The sequence below is a fragment of the Bacillus rossius genome, chromosome 6 (genome assembly GCF_032445375.1).
Source record: "Bacillus rossius redtenbacheri isolate Brsri chromosome 6, Brsri_v3, whole genome shotgun sequence".
Taxonomy (NCBI): Eukaryota; Metazoa; Arthropoda; class Insecta; order Phasmatodea; family Bacillidae; genus Bacillus; species Bacillus rossius.
In genome coordinates, this window is record NC_086334.1 from 31417302 (window position 1) to 31442114 (window position 24813).

The following is a 24813-nucleotide window of genomic DNA, read 5'->3' on the forward strand; positions in this document are numbered from 1 at the left end:
AAGGGGGACACCATTCTGTTAGAATTGATAAATTTAAACGATTTTAGAGTATTTTTTAATGTCGCCGATTCTTGGCGTTACAGTCAACATCCAAAAAATAAAATAATAAAAAACTTTTTTGCAAAGATTTATCCTTTTACTTTTACAAAAGAAAAAAAAAATCCCTCCGTCACGTACGCGTATTTCACGGGCGCCTGACTCATGGTAAGTGAAATCTTAGGTATCTCACCTGTATTTATGCAGATTGGCTGTTCCGTTAGTATCGGCAACGCCCACGTACAGACAGTATGATGCAAGACGGCGGCCGGCGAGGAGAAGGAAGGTAACGGTTCTCGTTGTCAGTCGCGAGTGTCCCCAAGGCCGAACCTTCCACCGGCCGGCGCGGCGGCCGAGGTCGCCGCTGACCAACAGGACCCAACCGGCGGCGCGCCTGCACGAACGGCCACCTTCAAGGGCGGGACACAGCCCGTCGTTACTGCATCCGGCGACACTTGGTCCAACCCCGCAACCCCGCAGGCGAAGAACACCACGTCACAAAATTGAAATTTTTCCAGGAGATAAAAATTTTCGAGACACGTCCGCATGTTGTTCTCTACCTCCGAACGAAAATGGACGTATTATTCATTTTTTTAAATTATATTTATAGTAACTGAACATAGTGCCCTATATCACCATGTATACCGTGGACACGTTGGCAACTCCATCTAATAAAAATAAATGGAAATTGTGCTATTTTCCTTTGGGATTCAGATACACTAATTAGGCACTAAGCATACATACTATCCGGCCAAGCTTTATTTACGCTGTAATCGTCTGGTATCAATTAAGATACCACTGAGAGCTAAATAACTTATTACTTCACGCGCGAATGGCTGAACTGACATACAGGTATGATTTGCACTAGGTTACGAAATATGACCTCAACAAGATTCAAATGATAGGTCGATTGAATTTTCTAGCCATAAAATAAATAATACGTCTGAACTGGAATCTGCGCCAATCTTATAAAAATTCCGGACGTGATAGGAACAGTTTCGCCCGAAATATTGGGTTATTTGCATTTCGATGCCATTATTTGTATTTGAGGACATTTTTTTTTATAATAATTCCTTTTTTTTTTTTTTGTGAATTTCTGAAATAACGAGAATACAGCCTCCGCCATTCCCATCGCTGACCTAGAATTATATAACAAAAATGAAAATTCAAAAAGAACTTTGCATATTACGCAATATTATAGTGCATGACTTAACTAAAAAAAAAAAAAAATCTTACACAGTTCAGTGATGACAGATTGCAGAATGAAATTTTCCCCTAAAATTACTACCACTGGAAATTCAAATGTCTTGTCCACGTTGTCAAATAATTTTCCTGGTGTTCCCTGACCAACTCACACTTCCTGACTTTCTGGAATGTAAACACCCGCGATTTTGTTTTGTAACAAAGTGAGTTACCATGTAACTGCTACACGTTATATGTTGTTTGTAAAACGTCTAACAAAATGCTATGAGTTCATTCTCTTGGTTTCCATGGCTGGGTATGCATGACTGCTGCATGCGTGTGTATAAATAAATACCTATGTATGTATATATATTTGAAATACATAAAAATAACAAAACCATTTCTACACAGCAGGTAAAGCCGAACTTTATAAGAATCAATTACATGTCCAACTGCGTACTTATTTTCCTGTTAGCTGTAAAATAACTACTTTAAAAATTAACTATAGAAGATTACGACGTTCATTACACGTGTGAGTTTGTATGAAGTAGCCTCTATTAAGCCCAGTCCAAGAATAACCTTGATAAAACGCTCCGTGCTTTATGTAGTATTATTAGTAATGGCTAGTGCAAACGAATAAAAGGAACGCAGGTAATTGCATGGCTTTCTTCTGTTGCCTACATCGTTTAGCACAGATTGTGATAAACATTTGGACAGCTAAAGGCATAATAAATTATGCTAGCAGAATTTTCTTTATGAACACTGATACAGTACTTACATTATACTATATAACTTTTAAGTGCACTTGTAACATTTAGTCTTTCAGGAAAGATAAGGTAATACTGTGGAATATCTCTAATGTAGCTCATATATACAGTTGTAAACTATATAAATGACACATTTCCAAGACTTTTGGTTGCTTGTGGTGTATCTTTGCCTTATCTAACGGTCATGCTTCGTGATTGATAGCATTGTTAATGCCATCGTTTACGTTTCATTTGAGATCTATCCATTAACATTTACGGTATAGGATTGTGGGATTGTGTTATATTTCTGCTTGCTGTACATGTTAACTTGATTTTCTTTTACGACGCGGAATCTGTCTCATTTCATTCCGCGTATCGGAGAATTCCCAAAATCAACACAGTTGTGATTAGTTTTATCAGAATATTTCTTAATTAATTTTGCCCTTGCTGTATAAGCCCCAAGTCTTATTGCCTTGTCAACTTTTTTTTATCAACACGCAAAACCAATGTAAACTGTTTCTTATTAGTAAGATACCTAAAATGTGTACATAAAACAATACTTAATATGAATATTGAGAGTAAATTAAAAAAAACTAAGACATTCAGTATTTGTCTGCAATGTTCCTTAGTTACGAAAAAAAGTTATAAACATACAAATAAAAATTACTGCCAGCATTTTTATCGAATTCAGTGTCCATACTATATATTTTTTTCAGGAACTATGCATTAATATGTAAAATAACATATATATATCGAAACAAGAAATGGTTTTATTGCAACTAGTACACCTACAATGATATTTAAGCAGCTTTAAAATAAAATTGGAGCTAGCATGTGGATCTAAGTTTATTTTGGGTGCCAACATATTTTCAAATTTAAATTATAGTTTTTGTCACCATCTTATTATTTCCATACTCTTTATATGAATCAAAAAATCTATATTCAGTATTAAAAGCCTCAGATCATTATATTTACTTTTTTATAAATTTCCTTGTAATGTTTCTTTGTATGCCTTTAGCCATGTCTGTAAGGTATCAGGTATGAATAAACTGTACATAGAATCTAAAAAAAAAAAAATCTTTGTAGGTGCATAATATTTTAGGATTTTTAATAAAACCATAAACTAAAGATTTCTGAAATGAGTTTTATGTTTTAACGGACAAAATGAGGTAATTCAGGTTAATTTCACTGCATTGTGTTTTGCCTTGCATTTGCGGTGAATTGACTTCAGTATTTCGGTTTTATCGCGATCCACCATATAATGTTGCCTATACGAATCGCGCATCGTGTCAAGTCAAACCTATGACGCATCTTGATTTCCGTGCATCGATTGATCTCGAGCCCGTTACAATACCGGAGGGCCAAACTTCTTAAAATATTCTGTGCATCATCGCTGCCACGACTTCTCTTGCTCTCGGCAAGGCGAACCAGACTCCGAGTTTTTTTTTTCCCCTGGTGTAAATTACGTGGCGGTGGTGAGTTTCCCAGTTTTCCCCCGAACCGCTCATTACTGCGCCGTTGCTCCACTTGCAGACCTCGTCTCGTCCGTGTCGACTCGGCACAGGTCGTGTGTCGGCGGCTACAAGCACAGGGGTGGCCAACCTCGGAGAGTGTTCAACACCGAGGTAGTTTTATTCGCTACGTTGATCACTGGTCACTGACCTCCAAGTACAGTCTTGAAACCACACGTGGACTTGAGTTTTAACACAGTGTTTCTGCCTGCAAAACGCCATCCTATTTTTAGTGGTCAAACAACGTTTGATTATTACACTTAAAAGAAAAGTGTCGAGACGACGTCTTAGCTCAATGCCAACATTAACATGTATAAACTAGATATGTCGCTCGATAAAAATATGGACGCATTCCAACTGAAAGGAAAACATTTCAATTTATCTTCTTTTTGAAGTTAATACTTCTTTAGGCGCGTTATGTAAAAATGATGAGTGAAATTTTAAGATGCGCGCGCATCACTGTAACAAAATTAACAGGTTGAAGCTGCGCGCGCACCATGTGACGACATTTTCACAGGAAGATGGCGGACCCACGTGTATGAATATAAACCCACATTAGGGGACATACCAAACGTATTGGTGTGCCAAATGAAACTTTGTGATAGTGAAATTACCATGGAATTTATTTTGGTAAACTAAAATAGTCATAGTAAAGAGTAAATTCCAAGGTTTAAAAAAAAACACATTATTTTGGTGTTACATCAAATATAATACACATTTTCCTCGTAACCTTCTGTCAGAGCAGTGGTTATACTGCGCGGTCAATATGCTGAAGGGCCGTGGTTCAAAACTCCGCGGTATTTTTACGTTATGAAAAAATTATGAGAGTGAAATTTTAAGATGCGCGCGCATTACTGTAACACAAAATTAACATGTTGAAGCTGCCCGCTAAAGCGCTCATTAAGTCTCGAAAAAAAGCTACCAACAAAATATAAATAGCACCTCTATTAGTCGCGCATGTTGGCACGCTCGTCGCCTCTGATCACTGTTTTCATATTTATAATATTTATCCACATGTTTCTAGTTTCTACATTCACAACACGTGTTTTAGTTTCATACAAGTGCGAATTATATATGTGCTAATAAATTATATTCAGTAGTGATTTAAATAGAATATTTTGATTAATATTATTTACTATTCGTAAATATTAGTAAAACAAATTGTGCCTTTATACTTTTTCAAGTGCTCCAATATAATTGAGGTTAACTATCCGTATGTATTATTTATTGATATAAATTAAAATATTAGTATTTAATATAATTACTACTAAATATTATTAAATTATTTATGTTAAGTATATATTATTGGTTATTAATATTTACAAAATAAAGAAATAAATTTAATAAAACATTAAATAAAAAATTTGTGATAAAAATTAAATCGAACATCAAATTAAAATATAAATTTTTAATATTTATATTAAATTGAATAAATAATAAATAGGTATAAAAATAAATGAACAAATTTAATGAAAACTTTTTGATAAAAATGAAAAGTGAATATTAGATTAAGAAAATAATAAATATTTAAAAAATGAAAACAAATTAAATTTTTGAATATAATTATGTCATATATATAATTTTATTTATTTAATTTTTCAAATTTAAACTGAACTTTATTGACTGTGTTGACTATCTTTTTCCAGCCCTTTTATTATTTTATTGTAAACAATTATTTACATGCAATTAAAAACTATTTTTAATGATGCCAAAGAAGTATAACTTCTCACGCGCGTACATAAGTACACGCACCCATTTCTCTTTTCATTCTAATTGTGACAGGTTACGTTAAGAGCTGAATTTTGTGCCACTGTTGATAAAAATAACCGAGTCGATTACAATATGTTCAAATAAGTTTCAACACACTATACGTTCATGCATAGTGTGTTAAGGAAGGGGGAAACGACACTGAGAAACTTAAACTGGATACACAATTTTAAAACATAAGCGAGTGCATAGCAGGCCAAGCGCAAGACGCAAACGACCTGTGCGAAATCAGTTCACAATTGAAATCTAACTGTTACTTTCAGCCATGAAATTTCGCGACATATCCGACATCTGTTGGTAGTGATAGTAAGTAGCTATATTTACAAAATGTTTATCCCAAAACATCTGACCAGCACTTTGTGAACACAGTTTTTCATCATAAAAATTAATTTGGTTTAGGTAGAATTTTTACTTTACCTTTCTACCCACGAAACTTATTTTTAATTACATTAATTACTTGGGACTTTTTATAAGTAATATCAATAATTAATGTTTATCTCGACAATTTATTCCCACAATGTTAATTACAAACAGTTCTTTAATCCCGCCAAAATCGCATCTTACTCTACTCTCATTGGCTGTTGCGCCATGCGCCCGTAACAGAAATAAAACATGTTCCATTTCCCTCCTGTGCGCACGACCTCTCTCACATGCACACGTCATTCCATGAGCTATTGTGAATCAGGAGGTTCGAAAAACATGGGTTTTCAAATCTTGTGCGCACCACCTACTGTCACTTTTTCAATTGTGCGCCCATATTTACTTAGCGAAGTCATATGCCTGAGTGACTTCGGGGGACACCCCGAGAGCCGGATCCTCGGGAAACTTGTGACGTGTGACGTGTGACGCTCATTCGCAACGCTGCGACCGGCAGGGAGGGCGGCGACGAGATAATGGCGCGGCGGCCGTGATCGGCGCCTTGACCCACGCGGGCAGCTGGCGGCGCGCTGGTCCGAGCTGTTGCGCGACCGCTTGCAGCGTTCCCCAAGGTCCCCTCCCGGCGGACCGTCCTCATCGCGGCTCTCCGTAGTTCTCACGTGCCTCGGGCTTCGTGGGCTTGTCGCACATACTCGTCTAAAGCCTTGCCGTATCGCATCAGGCGCTAGAGACATGCAAAATTCGCGGATTCGTTTCGCGATAGGCTAGCATCAAAAACAACTACTATACCTTCGCGCCGCTTCTGCGATTGGCCCACATTTCATCCGGGGAACTGTGAGTCAATGGGAAAAACTAAACCAAGAAAGTGCCGAATTACGGACAGCCGAGTTGAGACGTCTCGCGCGTCAGTAGCCAATGAACAGGTGTCATTTTCGCGAGTATTTAAAGGACTGTGGAGTATATCCTAGAGGTCAATGAATCAGCGAATTTTGCAGGTCTCTATGCATCACTTATTTAATTTTAACCCATCATGAAAAATTCCCCGACTTTTCCAGGTTTGGAAAAAAAAATATTTTTTCCCTGACCACTGATATTTTTGTTGGTCGCCAATAACCATCAACAAATGCAAGTTCAAAAATCACGACTCACGCGCATACCACATTGCAACCATTGCAAGAGGCGACTACTATCAATTATTTTATCGAACCACCGTCGATGGCACATTGTCGAAATGCAATTCTACTTACGAGTTAAATTAATGAAAGTAAAACGTTTTGAGGGAACTTTCTAAAGTATGCATGGAATTCATACACATGAAATATTTTAACATTGTGTGGATTTTTTTTAAAAATCTGTTTCTGGCAGCAAATAAGTTAATAGCAAACCATACCAATAAAATTGCCCACATAGGCCTTTAACATCAGAACATTCCTTTTTTTTTTACTAGCGGAACTTAATTCCCGACGAAACCTAACCAATAATCTAGTTAAAACAAATTTTGTACTTATTTCCAGCGAATCAATGTGTTAAAAGTTATGCTCTTAAGTTTCTGTATCTCGCCATCTCCTCCCCCCAATTAGTAACACAAGGCGAAAAAAAATCAACAAATGACGGCCGCGTTCCGGAGCTGGTGCGTCAGTGGTCCGCATCCCCGACCAAGCGCACGCGAGGAGAATTCGCTAAGCTGAGCAGAAAAGGTTGCGTCAACTGCGATCAATTTCCAACGGCTCCCCCACACCTTTGAATATATATACTGTATATAAGTCGCCAGCCCAGGTTAAAATTTCTAATACGGTTTGAGGTAGTTGGTTAATTCACCGCCGCAATCGCCACCATCTCTAGGTCATCGACTTGTGGTGGTCCCTAGCGGACAAGTGTCGAACTCTTCAAACACCCCTTCCCCCTCCCGTTGAACGACCTTGAGCTGCAGTGAATGATTAGAGAGAGGGGGGGGGGGGTGCGGGGGAATGACAGCGGGCGACAGTGCTGCGCTCTAACGTGTAAATAACAACCTAATGCGATACAGGGCGTTACGGCAGCGCCCTGCAGCGGTGAAGTTCCCAAGCTGCTCATCATACGCTCCTGAAAAACGTAGAGTAAATCCTATGCACTCGCGACTTCTATACAGTATATATATTCAAAGCCCACACGAGCCGAGCAACGCGACCTCAGGAGGCCGCCAACCGCCCCTCCCGCGCCTCGGGCGCACTCCAACGGGAGATACAAGAATGCAGTTGTGAAAGGCAGCGAGCGACGCGGGAAAAACGTAACACGCCACGTTGATTTTTTTTTTCCTTTTATTTTCGTATCATTTATAGGGCTAGTTCTGTAAATTTAACACGATGCCGCTCTTACGTCTGCTGTTCCGTTACAAACAATTATTCTCTTTGAGCAAGTAATAATTACTAACACGACTTCATACACACATTGTATTACAATTAGTGAATTTCGGTTGAAAATATTTGTGACAACAAATCCAAGAGAGATATGTTGATATTTACGTTAATAGTAGCAAATTTCCGTGCGAGACAAGAGGTTTAAGGGGGAAAGATAGGCGTGAACATTTTATTTCCACTGATTCCTGTTACTAATCTTGTATTAAATTTCACAGTACATGAAGGATTATGTATGATGAAATTTCTTATTTAAATTAAATTGGTTTGGCATATTTTTGTGAAATAATTTAACAAACTATTAAAAGCATTATATTTTAATTATTCTTTTTTTTATATAATTCTGTAATACTAAACCACCGCCGAACTTTGCAAATATGCACGCTTTCACCGTTTTACTATTTTCCCGTATGAGGGAATTATTACGGACGCGTGACTAGCGCAGCTCTTCGGAAAGTATGAAAACTATTTGTACCAACAATCGAACGAGTTGCTTACACAAAGGTTTACTACATTCCAGGTACCGGTAGTCTGATTCCTTGGCTTTTCCACGAGACAGACAATGCCGCGTCCCGGGTCGCACACGATCCATCGCAACCGGCTCCATGGTACGTACACTCCGTTCAAAGGTAAGGTGAGACATATTTAAAGGGCTGCGAAAAATATTCAGAATTTGTGCGCCGAATATTGTAATGTAATAACATATTAATGTACCCACATACTAGATTTACATTTATCAATAATTGTTTTGTTAATTTTTTTTTTAAGAACATCCAGCTGTTCAATTCTGAATGGGCTTTGCATCACCTGTCAAAAAGTCATCTTATCTAACAGTCTTAATCTCGCTGAAACCACGACTAGCAATTGGAGAGTAAACAAGGTATTCCGCAAGCCTAAATAATGCACAGGTGTCTGAAATTATTGTGATTTCACGCCGATTGCACAAAATTATTTTCAATTCCAACCACTTTTTTTTATAACTGGTTGGAAAAAAAATTGTCAGCAACTATACAACGAAATGTTACAAATTTTTAAACAACCCTCATAAATTTAAGATGATGTAATTAGTATATAAATTGTATATATCTTTACACGTGACTATTCTATGGACCAGCACAGAAATCACATCACAGCAATACCGCTCGTGTAGCAACAACGCCGGTCGAAGCCCGTCTCACACCAGAGGTGATGGCGGGGTAACTGGCGCACGCAGACTTGCGCAACGCCGCGATTTGGAGCTGGGCTGGGTTGATTCAGTTACTGCAATACCTGCCGATCTTTCGCCAGCGCAGGTTGCGTTACGTAAACTCGCAACAACTCCCCCCCGGGGAAGAATCTGGGGACTGGCAAATACCATGTCGATTACGCCCGGGCCTTGGCAATGGCTGGACAGAGCACCGCAAGCGTTTTGTAATCGCGATACTTTATTTTATTGTAAATAGCAATACGCATTATATGCTGGAAGGTTTACAGGGGCAGAGATATAGGGAAGCATTATATTACACTTACTTATGAAAACTGTAATTTTCTGCCAGGGTCCAATCAGAAATTTTCGCAATGTGTAGTCCGGGATATGAACCCAAGATGCCTGAAATACTTCGGCCATAGATCGCGAACAAAAACCATGTCAGTACTGAGACCTTGTATTAACAAGCATAACTACCACAGTGTGTCCACAAATATCTAGTAAAACCAATTTAGACTTTTTTCGGGACAGTTCCATAAATTTTCCTACAGCTTTTTGTGTCACGAATGTAACGATTTTTATGCAAGAACGAAATTTTTTTTCCAGAGATAATTCACTCGTGATATAAGTGAACAGTCTCCAAATATTTATAGACTATTTAATGTATGACAAAAAGAAAACTGAAGTGGGGCGTCAGAAAAATGCTTGTTAGTAAACGGCTGTTGGAAACTTCTAAACGTTTCGGGACTTCTAGCAGCGTTTCTGTTTGTTTCGGGTCTTTTCCGCGACTTTCGGGACCTGTAGACACCAAGTACTAGGCGTGACTTCCAAGCTGATTGTCGTGTCGCGGCGCCAGTGCCGACGGAACAGGTCGTCGTCCCGCCAAGCGATTGGGGCCGCCGAAGACCCAAGAACACTAAGCTCGCAATCGATGGAGGAAGGGACCGTCACGCGATGGACACGCGATGCAATATCTATTTCGTCTTTCGTCCCACGCGCCCAGAGATTTCGCTCAAAACTTCCCTCCAAATCACATTACTTCCTCGCATTTCCCGACATTCCCTCCCGTTTCCCAAACGAAAGATTTTAATCCCCCTACATTTTTTTATATTTTATTTTATCGACAGCATTACTATTTGATAGCCACAGACCACGGGATTTGTTTTTAATACATATGATGGTCAGTCCATGTGAAATCAACCAATGGTCTGAACCTTCATATCTCAAAATAAGATAATATATTGTTTCAGTGTGAGGTGCTTCTCGCTCTTCGCGGGACAGTTGTTTCAGTGTTGTTCGAGGCAAACACCCAATACTGTCATACAACATCCTTCTTTAGACAAAAAGTGTCCAGCAAATAGTCATGTTGTTCCTCGTGAATGACTACAGAAAATTTCATATTTGTTGCACCCACAATATATCTTGTATCTAACATTACGTTGTTAAAAAAAAATACGAAAATTTAGAATTTTTGACACCCCATTTTTGAGTTAATAATTTTCAAAATTGAGAAAATAATTTTTGCATTGTTTTGAATTCATTAAAAAGTCCTATCTTTAAAACTATTTGAGCGAGAGGGCTGGAATTTGTGCGATTCTCTTTAGATTAATATGATACGCAACTTGCCTATATTATGATTCATAACATGTTTTAAATCTTACAAAAAAGTTAAAAAAAACTAAATAACTACCTATGTTTTTTTTAATATTGCATTCGTGAACCTTTTGAGAGCATATGTACCCAATTTAAATATGTGATGCCAAATAGTTCACACTGAAATACATATGTTTATAGCAGCCAAATTTTATATTAATGCATGTAAATAGTAATTATACATGTCATTTTTTTTCCAAACAGTCCCAGAAGATTTTTTAATGTGAGTAATTTAAATACTGTCAAAACTGCCCTAATTCAACTGTATGAAGTACTTTATTAATTCAATTGTGCAACTAATATTTTCAGGGTAAAAATAATTATTGAACATTCATTAAATAAATGATCAACCATAATTTCCGAGAAAAGAAACAACATATGTAGTTTAAAAATACACTAACATTAGTGTTGCCACACACACATAGGTGTAAAATTATAACTTCCTTTTTTTTAGAGAGCAGGATTTACGATTGACAGAGGGATGTTTAGGTACAGCAAAGAACATACGAAGAGCATGTGGAGCTTCATAAACCTTATATGTAGAGTGATGCTATGAAGCGACAACACACTAATGAGCCCAGAAGTTCCGAAAACGGAACACATGGCGAAAAAGGCTATACAAACGGGTGAACGATGATGTCTATGGAGTTGGAGTTATTAAAACAGTAAGTGCCTTTCCTTGAAAAATGGGTTGCTGTTGGCAGAAACATAATTTTTTTAATAACGTCGTATTCACCAACACATTAAGTTGTTACCCCGACGTAAATTACAGTGACACTGAACTAGCACATGGTGTTTAAAAAAAAAATTGTTTTTATACCAACCTCATACAAATGGGGGAAAAATGTATGTACACAATATTGTTACGATTTACCAGGTTCTTAAAGGATAGCCCAATTAAAGATTTTATTACACTACAGTTTTATTTATTGCCACTACTTATGTCACTTAGAAATAATCTTCTAAAATGGCAAATCTTCTAAAATGGCAAATAATCAATTGCACTCATGGATAGGTACTGCGTTATTAATAAAAATCCAATGTAAACTGATAGCAGCAAGTTTCAAGAAAACGTTAAGTCTTGTCACATTTTTCATACTTATTAACATTGAAATACTCACGGCCGGCTAGTAGACAGAATATATTTTGTTAGTTATAACCTCCAGCCCATTACATATAATTTCAACAGGTGTATCAATTTTATAAGCGACACTAACCACAGACGACACAACGGATATTCGAAAAGAAAAGAAAAAAATAATTTCGTTTTTGCGAGTGCCATCGTAAATCTGACATTAACAAAAATAATTATTGTGGTAATTGAACAAAGTATGTAAAGCTAGAAGAGACCAATTAAGAACGTATGTGGAATAAAAACTGAACGGGAAAAAAATGCGCTAAAAATATTTAGAAAAAAATTCGTTATAACGAAATGCATAATTTCAAGGCAAAAGTTATTTGGCACGTAAAATACTCAGCAGCAGAAAAAATACTCTCCCAAAATGGCGCATTAAAACGTTAGCCTACGAGAAATAACCTAACTCCGTGTTTATTAAAACTTTAAACGGCGCTAACTTACACGGGCCCTAAAGGGCTGCACTAACAGCGGCACGTTAAGACTAGAGGCGTAATGCTCATTTAAGTACACATAAAAGAAACCATACAAAAGTGAAGATAATCTGGAGTGTCATTCTAAACCAAAATTACAAGAAACGTAGATACGGATATAGTAACGGAACAATCAGGCAAACACTACGCAAAACCCAATCGAAACGTTAGTTCTACAAAATAACGAAACATGAAATCATTCCAAAGGCATTAGAAGACTTGTAAGATAAAAATAACTGATGACAAACTTGTCACGCAAACGGAAATTCCCGAGAGCGTGCATCCGGGACTACGACGGAAAGAGAAGCGACGCAAGAGACCACTGTTCATTTGGGCGGCGATTAGTAGTGGTGATCCAAGTGCCAAAATAACGAAAGGAGATAGACGATGGCCACATTTCCCAAAACTAGCAGAAAGTGCAATAATTATTCACACTTAACCAACCACTACAACACACATCTTGCTGGGACTTGGATCACATAGCTAATCGCCGTCCAATTGACGTGCGTAGGCTAATTTAAGACGCGTTAACACCTTAGAAAGAAGGGTCAAGAAACTGCTGAGCACGGAGTGACTGGTACAGTGTGTGTTTATAATTCTGAGCACTGTGCTAAGATGTAGGTCACTGTATAGACAAAACTTTTCCCACTCTTAATCCTTCGACGATGATATCCGAGGCCAGTATGCGAAAATAAGGTATATTTCAGGGTCTATAAAACTTTTAAAGTGTTGAGTGTTTGTAGACCTCTCTTTAGGTGGTAAAATATTAATATAAGATAACATGAGTTTTTAAAGCAGTTTTAAGTTGTATTCCGATGACTTCTTTTGCAAGATAAAACACATCATTTGCAAGATAAAACACATCATTATCTGATATGTAACGTTGATTGCTAAACCAAGCATGTCCCAAGTTTGTAGGCACGGTAGGTAAAGCCCACAAAAATTCGCTACTGAGCAGTCCCATCCGTGCTCTACCTCTAGATTAGTAGGATAACCAAGGATATTGCAGGCGCATATAAAACATACCACTAGTCGAAAATTAGCCTTCACGCAGAACATAGTTTATTCTATCAACATGTTTTAAATCAATTGTTCGACTGTTGCGATCAAAAATATATATTATTTTCATAATGATTAAAAAATTAAAAATCTAAAGTGTTGTTGCTTCAATTATGGGTTGAAGCCACGTCGAAGGCGAAAATATCACCGACAATATAGTGTCTCATCGAAATTATCAAACGTTTAACGTCTATGAAACGTATGAAATGCAACCAACCACACTCTACCCAATACTAATTAAATGGCTTATTTTTAGGTTTTAAAATTGTGCCAGGGTTAATCCTTGGCCTGATTCCGCTGTTATTCGGGCACTAGTCATGGAGGTCGTCTACGACGTGCAGTGGCCAAATTTACCTTCGCGGAAAAAAAAAAAAAAAAAACACCCCGACACCTTGCATACATTAAATACGTAACTTCAAACTTCGTACACTTCGTTGCCGAGGAAAAACAAAGCTACGCATTTTGAAAGATTTTAATTTCAAAAGTGAAACATTTGTATTAATATTAAGATTTCCCGACGACTTGTGAGCGGATATTGACGATTTAAGGTTCCGTTCTGGCAAAATGTTTGAGAACAGAGCCTAAAGGTATTAGTTTTGTTAGGTCAATAAAAATATTATGTATTCTTAAATATATTATTTATTCTTAAACTAAAGGACATGAAAAACATAGGTACCTATTTTAGTTTAAAGACACACATATAGGTACATATTCTAATACTGCTCCCCGATCCTCACCCCCAAGCAAACTTACATAAATGTTTCCTGCCAAAAAGGGCCCCAAAGATAGAATAAAGGTATCTTAATTGCCGTACCGCCCATTCTTATGTTGTCACAAATCACTTTTTACGTAAATGGCTATTTTACGTCTACAAAATACCAGAAACGTCACAGTGCACGCGTAGTCTACTCAAAATTCTCTGCGGTACAAACGGGAAACAAAAGTTTTTCATCACTCTCTCTTTTGAGAAATAATTGCGATTTTCTACCCTTTAATAAGTAGAAAACGGTCTTTTCCCAGAGTTGAGAAAGAGTTGATATTTTTTTTGCCTCACGTTATGGCAGATCATCGGGGGCATTAACCGTCACTTCTATTGTTTGATCAGAAATTATTTACAGTGCCCGCGTGGTCGTACAACAGCATCACGGAAAACCAACTATTAACTGGCCCCGAGTCAAACGTTCGTATAAACTGCGATCGTGCATTTTTATTTGCTATTGTTAGGGTTAACGATCGGGACTGATCGAGGGTTATTGAAATTTGAGTCTTCCCCCGCATCACACAACTGAGCAGCACGTGATCCCCAGTATAATCCGGTATTCTATGGTTCGGCACATTCTGTAATCCGGCACCAAAAGAACATTTTTTTTTTTTTTTCGAATCTGCCAGTCGACATTGGCCGCTGCACCGCCGGAGTTTTCAGGTTCGCTCATAGTTCATCGTAACTGTCGGTTTTTCATTTCTGTACAGAGCGGTTTACATATCACATCCGGCATTCCCTTGAAACTATGACGACGTTCGGTAATCGTGGTCCCGAAAGGTGCCACTGCAATAAGATGGGAGGGCAAACATACCGGAGAAACGCGAGGGCAGACATCCACCGACACACACGACACGACACGCCACGCCACGCCACGCCACGCCGTCCCCGTGCTAGCGGCACACGAGACACTGCTGCACTGCTGGCGCGCGCGCTCTCTCGGCGGCGGGCCGGGGCCGGCTACCCGAAATAGTAGTGGCGGCGGCGGCGGCGGCCAGGTGCCAAGCCCGCCGCCGGCAAGACCACCACGCGGACACGCTCCGTGGCCAGCGGCGAGCAGCAAAACGAAAGAAAAAGCCTCCGGAGAGCTGCACCGCCGCACGGCATGGGTCCTCTGTTCTCTGGTTATAAAAAAAATGGCGGAAGTCGTAAATCGCGTTATCAAATTTGACTCAAGTAACTTGTTTCAAATTTGACAGTTATCACAAATTTCTCAACTGTTATTTTTTAAGGCCCCTCATACCTGCTCACACATGCATAGCTTCAGGAAAACAACACGCGATTTGAAAAATTGCTCAAGACATCCGAGTGGAGCCTCTGTTTACGAAAAGCATTTAAGAATACTTTGGGGGCGGTTGAGTAGTTCTTTCTGTTTACGCATTTAGTTTTTAAACTTTTATTGCAGAGTGAAAATGGCTAAAATAATATTTAGGCACGAAACATCCGGTACATATTCTTGACAACACTCAAGAGACTCGGAATACAACTTTTATCTTCATTTCTCCGCCATAGGTCATGGTTACCACTCATATCTGTGTTTCCCTATGCACGACGAGAGACTACGCATCATTCCACAGCCTTGCGTTTAGAGGCGATATCGCGCTAGGCACCAGTAAGCGCGATATCCTGCCTCACTAACACAAATAAACCCCTACTTAGCGGACCCCCTTAAGAACACCGACAACAACCATAAGAAATTACTAACATTAACTGCCGACACAACAACAGAAGCAGAAGTTAAAGACGTGTCAAATTCGAGGTTAGTTGCACGAGACAAAACTATTGTTCATTCCATGCCTAATTACTCCTAGTTCCTTATCTATAGATTTAAAGTGTTCTCGTTACGTTGCAAGCTTATTTCCAGTTATACCATTGTGTAGCTGTGGACAGTGATGACTTTCGAAAGCTGATCCCAAGCGTCCAGATTAGCTGGAATGCACAGCAGGCAACAAAATGGACGTTCGAGTTCAGCCGAAGTTTACGTTCGTCGTTTAGCCTTTACAAATAGGCGTGTGCAAAATGACTAGATTTTATTTAACGACAGTAGTATAGAAAAGGGGCTCCTGGGACTGGCGCTGCCGCGTGAGCCGGGATCCGACCGCCATCTTGGATTCTGTCGTCAAGGCGGCCATCTTGGATGACCTTGACCTACAAAATTTGCCAAAATTCCTCAAAAATTGCCAAAAATTCCATTTTTATAGGAAAAAATCCCGCCAAAAATCTAAAAAAAAAATTACAAAAATAACAAAATTCTCTTTTCGAGAGAAAAATTCCCGTTTCGAGGGAAAACATCCCGTTTTTAGTCCATAAAAATACCAGCGGCTAGAAATGTGCATATATAGGCTTAAGCATCCATGTCTACAGCCTCCGATAAGCCTGACGTCATCATAGAATGACGTCACCGTTGCAATTTCAGTTACGGCCGCTATCTTGAAAATATTTATTATTTGATTTTAATGAAAAAAAGGGTTCAAAATTATAAAAAAAAATTAAAAACCTAATTTGATTAAAAATTTAAAAAAAAAAAAAAACAAATGTTGCAAATTCCGTTACGGCCGCCACCTTGAAAATCCGTAATTTTTGTTAGAAAATGGAAAAAAATTTAAATTAATAAAAAATTATTCAATCGAATTGAATAATAAAAATGTAATAAAAAATTATTTAAAAAATTATAAAAAAAAATTAAATGTACGCTTACGCCATGGAGCTCGGGAGTCATCGGTTCGAACCCGGCGAGGTCAATAAAAGATGGCGACAGGTGCTTCTCCCACGGAGGCCGCCGGCAGACTGATTTCCCACCACTTACGTCAAGGTATATATTTCGTCAGCGAGTATGATGTCATGTCCATATTGGAAATCTTTATTTATTATCCGATTTTAATGAAAAATAATTTTAAAATTTATAAAAAAATTTAAAAAATTTTTAATAATCTTTTTTTTAAAAAAAACACTGTTGCACATATCGTTACGACCACCATCTTAAATTCTAGAAATTTGGCATTTTTCGTAATGCCCGCCATCTTGGATGACTATTACATCATCGTTACACTTTAAATTACATCCGCCATATTGGATTCTAGAATGTTGCACTTTTTGTTACGGCCACCATATTGAAAAACTGCAATTTTTATGCTAGAAATTTGGAAAAAATTTCAAAAAATAATAAAAATTTATTAATCAAATTTTAATAAAATAATATTTCAAAATGCACTCTTTCCTTTCAGTTTTCGTTTCGAACCTGGAAAGCACAAAAATAAAAAATTTCGTCGACAGATACTTCCTTCACGGTAGCCGCAGGCAGACTAACCTCCCACCACCAATACTAAGGCATATATCGTCAGTTGGTAGTAGAGGATTTAAAGTATCTAAGAATTTTTATTTATTGAAAATTTATTGAAATAATTATTTTTTACATAAAATTAAACATTATTGCATCGATCAAGTATCTAACCAAGGACAGGAACTGATCTAATCAATTTGTAAATTGATTGTAATTTTTTTTTTGGTGAATTTTGGAATTTTTCCCGAATTTGTAGCTAAATAATTACACAATTCCAAGATGGCACCCAAATGACAAGACGGTGGGCGTCACAGTTATAATAAATTATTACTGCACTCTAGCAGGTAAGAATTAAACTAACATGACGTCAGCGTATTCTAGCAGATGAAAACAAGATTGTGGCCTCCAGCGGATGTAGACAAGATGGTGGACATGACGTCATACCAGTATAACGTCGCGACGTGTGGTTACAGTCACATGCCGAAAGGAAGTTTTTTTGTATTTCAAAACACGGCTTTGTAAGTGTTTAAGTGAAATAATTATAAAAGTACTCATATGACAATATTCATATTTTCACAGAGTATTGTTAGTTATATTGATATGTTTGTTAAATTAAACAGATTACTTTTAATACTCTGGTCTCTAAGATATTTCGTTATTTTTCCGAACGTGGTCATTTTAGATTAACTCAAAAAACGGAACGCCACCTCCCCTACCCACCTTTCCTTTTTGATCCTCACAGCTGAAGCGATAAAGGATAAAGTTGACATTGAGTGAATTCTTGCCATCTCACGCCATTAGCGTGCAGTAACTCGACAGATCTGAGCGAACGACCTTCACGCAGGGCTCCGAAGGGCACCTTGCCATTCTCTAGTGATGGGTGAAAGGGCAGGGGGGAGAAAGGAATTCGGCGGAGTCACGGGTCAGACGAAGCGGTAGGTTACCATCGCGTGTTTCGCGAAGAGCTGCCCAAACAGCTCAAATCGCAAACGAGTTGCGAGTTTCCGAGTCCCGATCGTCCTTCGACGCAGTTTTCCGCTGAGCGTAGCAACTCTTCGAACATGCTACGGCACACGTGACGAACAACTAGCTGCAGTCAAAACGCGCAGTACGCGAAAATAACATTACTATGCAGTTGATCAGGAGCGTTTACCAGTATATATTAGGTGATTTCTTCTACATCAATTGTTTACGTGTTCGATTTTGATGAATTTACTTAGAGCATTCTTGAGAAATATGCATTGTGCACCCTGATAAAAGCGGTGGAAGGAATATTCAGCCAAAAAAAAAAGCTACGTTAAGTTTCAGGGCAGAAACGTATAGAACACCGGACTAAGACATTGCGATGTGTGGGTTACTTCGTGCATAGCAGGAAAGCAAAATCGCTGCTTCTTATATGCAACTAATTATATGTGGTAGATAATATATGAATTAAAAAGCACGCTTGTTTCTCTGAACTTACACTGGTATTATTAATTTTAATAGTTTTATAAATACGCCTAGTCATACCAAAGGGAAAAAAAACACTCGCATTTGCTACTGCAGTAGTAAAGGTATAATAGGGCATACTGGTCCAGGTTCAAGGCTCGGGACTGATGATTGTCGCCGCCATCTTGATTCTTACGACACTGAGGACTCTTGAATTGTCACCGTTGCAATTTTCGTTACGGAAACCAGTGTAACTTTAAACTTAGACCTTGACCTTTGACCTCGTCCGCCATTTTGGATTCCGCCATCTCGAGTGCCTTACATATGTTGCGGTTTTCGTTACGATAGAACCTCCGCCATAATGATTTCTGACATCACTTTCACCATCTTTGATTATGACATCGCAGCCACTTTATTCGATTGATGTAGCAGCCGCCGTAAAAATTAAATCAACATCTCAGCAGCGCCCTCTAGCAGATGATGTGTTTACTACATGGCACTAACGCTCATAGTATTGAATATTGAAAACAAGTGGCGGCATCACTCTCTAGCAGACGATATGTGTACATGGTACTAGCGATCCTCAGAGCAAGTACTGAAAATAAAGACAGCAGCTTGGTCTCACATGATTGATGTTATTTCTTCAAATTAAAAAGATTTACAAGTCCGAATATGTATGTTTTTTGTATGTGCCTTATTTAATTCTCTGACTGGTAAATGTCTCTATAGCCGCGTAGTCAAAGGCGTATGTTTTCCAACCCAGAGGTACGAGCTCTCGTGGTTCGAATCACCGTGCTTCCGATGTATTTTGAATAAAAAATTTAATTTAATATATCAATAAAGACCATAGCAACAATGCTAGGTAATGCAACCTCGTCCTTAAGCGCATGCGACCGAGCGATGCTGGCGCTTTCTAGGAACAATCAGCAGAAACAAAGATGGTGGACATGAAATCATTCAAGAGGACGACCTCCAGCAAAAAAAAAAAAAAAATATGGCGGCAATATCATCCAAGAGATTGGCCTCGAGCAAACGAAAACAAGATGGCAGCTGCGACATCAGAATCGAGAAAGTGGCTGTAAAGACATAATCTAAGATGATGGACGTGATGTCGGAATTAAATATCGTGGAAGATTCTATTTTAACGAACAATTCAACATATGTGAGTAGGGCACTCCAGTTTTATATGGCGGAGACAAATCAATACCGAGCCTTGAACCCGGGCCAGTATGCCCTATTATATAGAGGAGAAGGTCCAAAAACAGGCTAGGGTCTAAATACAGGCTACCTGCTGAAAGTGGGGGAAGAGAGTTGTGCGCATGCGCGGGAATGGCACTAAAAGAAACAGTAAGAAGCGGGAAAACAGTAGTGAGCAAATGGCCGCGGCCCTTGGCCCACGTGGTTTGTAGCGAATTGTTTAATCAAAAAACCTACTTTTGAGGAACTCCAAACTTTTCAAGGTAGGTGAATTTAAATTTCTCTTTTTCTTAATTATTCAGTTAGGTATATTAATTCAACCTCATCTGAAAGTAGATGATCTAAGCTTCTTGTAGAGCAGCTGCTGTGCTTGATATGTTTGTTTTTTAATGGCTGCCATTAATTCCAACTTGAAGTAGTGGATGGTCTAAAAACGGGCTATCATTGATGGTCTAAAATCAGGCTAGCCCGTTTTTGGACCAACAATGTTAGCCCGTTTTTAGACCATGCAGTCGCAAATTTTAAATGAATTCGAAGGCAAAAAAATATTGACTTGAATTAATATAAAAATATTAACTTCGATTCTGAGCAAATATAGACAAATCTGTGTTTTAAAAAATGTTTTGTTACAATCAATTTATAGCACAAAGTAGGAGAATTAACTTTTTTAATTTTTTTTTAATTCTGTTTTTAGGATGCCCAGAACGAAGGACAAATATGAAAAAAAGAATGTGAGGTTGAAATGGGATGCACACAACATGGAGGAAGCCATCATAGCTGTTCGTGAATGCAAGATGGGAACTTTGAAGGCAAGTAAAATTTTTAATGTTCCTAGAACTACTCTCCAAACTTTGAGTAAAAAAATTGATGTTGAGCCCGCCCAAGCTGCTCAAGCCAAGCTGGGCAGGAAAACCTTATTAGGGGAAGAGTTGGAACTTGAGATTGTGGATTACTTGCTCGACATGGAGAAAAATTTTTTTGGATGCACTCTTAAAGATTTGAGGCGTCTGGCTTCTGAATTAGCCATTCGGAATGGCCTGGAAACACCCTGGAAAGATTCTGAGGAAGCTGGTAGGTCATGGTTTGATTTGTTCATGAAAAGACACAGAGATCGTTTATCTCTACGAAAACCATGTGGGACCTCATTTGCTAGAGCCCTTGGCTTCAACCGAGAAAATGTTGAAGCCTTCTTCAATATGTTGGAAGAGCTCTATGACAAATTTAAGTTTCCCCCAGACAGAGTTTTCAATGTTGATGAAACCGGTTTGACAATAGTTCAGAGTAAAAATCCTTCAGTCATTTCAAGAAAAGGTAAAAAACAAGTGGCTGCCTTGACATCTGCTGAAAGAGGTAGCACCATCACAGTTATTGTTTGCATGAGTGCTTCTGGGATTTTCATTCCTCCATATGTGATTTTCCCAAGGGTGAATATGGCCACAACACTTATGAAAGGTGCTCCTCCTGGGACTATTGGAAGGGCCCACCCATCTGGCTGGGTGCAAACTCATCTGTTCACCGAATGGCTGTCTTTATTTATATAACGCACTAAACCAACTGAACAATCCCCTGTGCTTCTTGTATTGGATGGCCATTACAGCCATGTGCGAAATATTGAAGTAATTGACTTGGCAAGGGCTAACTTTGTGACCATTGTGTGTCTCCCTCCTCACTCAACCCATAAACTCCAACCACTGGACAAGAGTTTCATGGGTCCATTGAAGGCTCACTACAGTGAGGAAATTATAAAATGGTTAAGGCATTCTAACCGCCCTGTCACACCAAATGACACAATGGAGCTCTTTGGCAAAGCCTACCTGAAAGTTCAGACTGGAGAGATTGCTGTGAATGGTTTCAGAGCAACGGGGATATACCCTCTTGATAAGCATATTTTCTCAGACAGTGAATTTTTGGCTGCTGCACAGGAAGCTGATAAAACTTGCAGCCCATCACTTTCTGCGGCAACTTCTGTCAATTTTCCTGACCCTTCCACTACACAAAAAGTGGATCAACGATCAATAAATAAGCATCAACTTTTTAGCACCCCGGATAAACAACCAAACCCTCAAGCTTCAACATCCAAACAGGTTAGTCCATATGAAGTAGCTCCGATTCTCATTGTCGCAAAGAAAAAGAGCAATCGAGGTCGTAAGAGTGCAAAGACTTGCATCATAACTGGATCTCCCTACAAAAAAGAACTGAAGAAAAGTGTGGAGCGTGCAGCCTTGAACAACAGTCGAAAAATTGTGAACGTGGAATCAAGTGCTCAAGCAAAGAAAAAGAAGTCAAAAGCAACAAGCCAACCCAAAAGGTCAAAGAGGAAAGCTCAACAAGATGTGTCGGACTCGGAAGAAGACCACAGGCACCCTCCAATTGATGACAACAGTGGTGATGACCAGCTAGCGGTTCCTCTGGGGGTTAACCTGGTGACGACAATGCAGCATGTATTTTCTGTGATGGACTCTTTTCAGATGACGTTAGAGGGGAAGTGTGGATTCAGTGCTACAATTGTGAAGATTGGGCACATTCTTATTGTGCTGGAATGGAAAAAGACATATACATCTGTGACTTCTGCAAGTAAAAAAAATGAAAAATGTGCTTTTATTTTTAATTAAAATTTTTAGTGGCTTAAAGACAGTAGTTAATAGAGTTTCTAAACAAAAATTGTGTTTTTTTTTAAATTTTTATGTGATTATTTCTTCTTTCTTTAGGAGTAGCCCATATTTGGACCACCACTGAAAAACTAACCTTTTTACCTCTTTGTATAAACATGTGGTTTTGGATAAATAAAACTGTTAATTTGCATTTTGAACATTGATATCACTTTCAGGAATGTTTTAGAAGTAACTGACACTAAAATAATTCATTTTAGTGAGCAGGTAAATCTGTAGGTAAAAAAATAAAAGTGGTAGCTCGTTTTTGGACCTTCTCCTCTACTACTTACTGCACAGCTGTATACCCAGTAGATTATGTATTCTTGAGCTGGTAAAAATTATGACACAAGCTTTCGGTGGTGAATGCAAAATCATCTCCGATTTCAGGGCAGGAACTGAAAGTTGCGTTTCGATTATTAAATGCCTAAATATTTCGCAGCACTACACTATATAAAAAATTAGAAGTCCAGCGAATAATAATTTTTATCCTACGAAAAAGAGAGTAAAAATGTTGGGAAGAGGAGAGGATGGGAGATGTGTGGCTAGGCAATTACACAGACCAAACCATTTTCACGTTTTTTACCTTTGTAAGGGACGTAGATTAGGGTAGCTACCTAACTCTAATTCAACGTTTCAAATGTCTTCTGTTCATTTAATTTTCCGCTCGTATTTTATTTTTAACAAGGTTTACATCTTTGCAGCAAGGACATTACAAAACATATCTACTATAGTTAAAATTGTAGTAGTTTTTTTTCTCTTTATGAATCTTGTGTTATGTCAATTATTTTCTTTACTTTTAGTTTTTAATAATTTATAGGCTACGTTAAACCCTTTTTGGCATCTTATTAGTTTTAATTTTTACTCTGTTTACACTTACTAGTACTTTGTTTATTTAGTTTGTATTGTATTTTTTTCTTCTTCTTCTTGGATATTATTTTCATTTAGGTATACATAGTACTGTACATTTAGTTTTTTAACCAATCTACGCTTATTTTGTAAACATTAACGAGGTTAAGTGGAAGACAAGGCGTGCCTTAACTTCTCCACATAAAATTGGTCAATAAAATAAATGAATAAATAATTAGGAATAAATCAACCATTATATACTGTGGTTAAGCCAACAACCGCCAGCAATAGCCTGGGGTGATTTCAGGAAAGGTATGGAAAACAGAAACCACGCAGGGCAGGATAGCAAGAACGTGATTAGATTCCTTCTACTCTGGAATGCGAGGTCGTGTCCTGTCACCACTTGCGAGTGACATAATGGGATCGGGTGTGGCCGGATCCTTACACGGACCTCGCCCGCGATATTTTATTTCCTCTTAAGTATCTGAATGTTCCCCTCCGCGGAATAACCCACCGACAACACATTCGTCGTTCAATGTACCAAACGCACCAGTGTGTGTATCTCACGCCAGAAGACCAGTCACATAAAACGTTACGGAAGAAGGTCCCGTTCCAGATCATCATATAATCAATATTATGTCAAACACTGTTCATCTTGTTACTTTTTGGTTAGCCTAACCTTCGCAAAGTGAAAAAAAAAGTATAGCATACTTTTGCGTAATTAGCTGCTAAAGTTAAATTTCTGTGCAGATCTGTTGGGACTTGAGTTTTTTTTTTTTTTTATGTTATACATTATCTGGTTCCAACATAGTGGCAGAAAGCGGGATGTTTTGTGGCTGTCCTTTGTACATGCTGAGAACCAAAACAACGTAAAAAAATATGTAAAAAAAAATCCCTTTCGGAACAGCCTACATGCGTAGGTAGATTTCGAAGTACCTATTTCTTCTAGAAATATTTTAGAAACTTCTATTAACTTCTGGAAATTAAGAAATTAATGTACATAACATATTTATGTTCTCCAATATTACAAAATGATCGATTATTTCCTCATTTTTCATGCAGCGAAAATATTACAACTATTTTTAACTCAATGTATCCCCAATTGAATAACTTAGAACGAATTTCATTTTAT

At 38.2% G+C, this 24813-nt stretch overlaps 1 protein-coding gene across 6 annotated transcripts in view; it reads right to left on the bottom strand.

Moving 5' to 3' along the window:
• The window catches only part of LOC134532974 (A-kinase anchor protein 1, mitochondrial-like), a 99034-nt gene that overhangs the window by 46577 nt on the left and 27644 nt on the right, over window positions 1-24813 (bottom strand). Inside the window, exon 1 of one of the 6 annotated variants that reach the window (XM_063370066.1) lies at window positions 15094-15195. The exons of the other annotated variants lie outside the window; for them this stretch is intronic. The gene's annotated coding sequence lies outside the window, so the exon portion shown is untranslated. Of the gene's footprint in view, window positions 1-15093; window positions 15196-24813 lie in introns of those variants that run through there. 6 annotated transcript variants of the gene reach the window in all.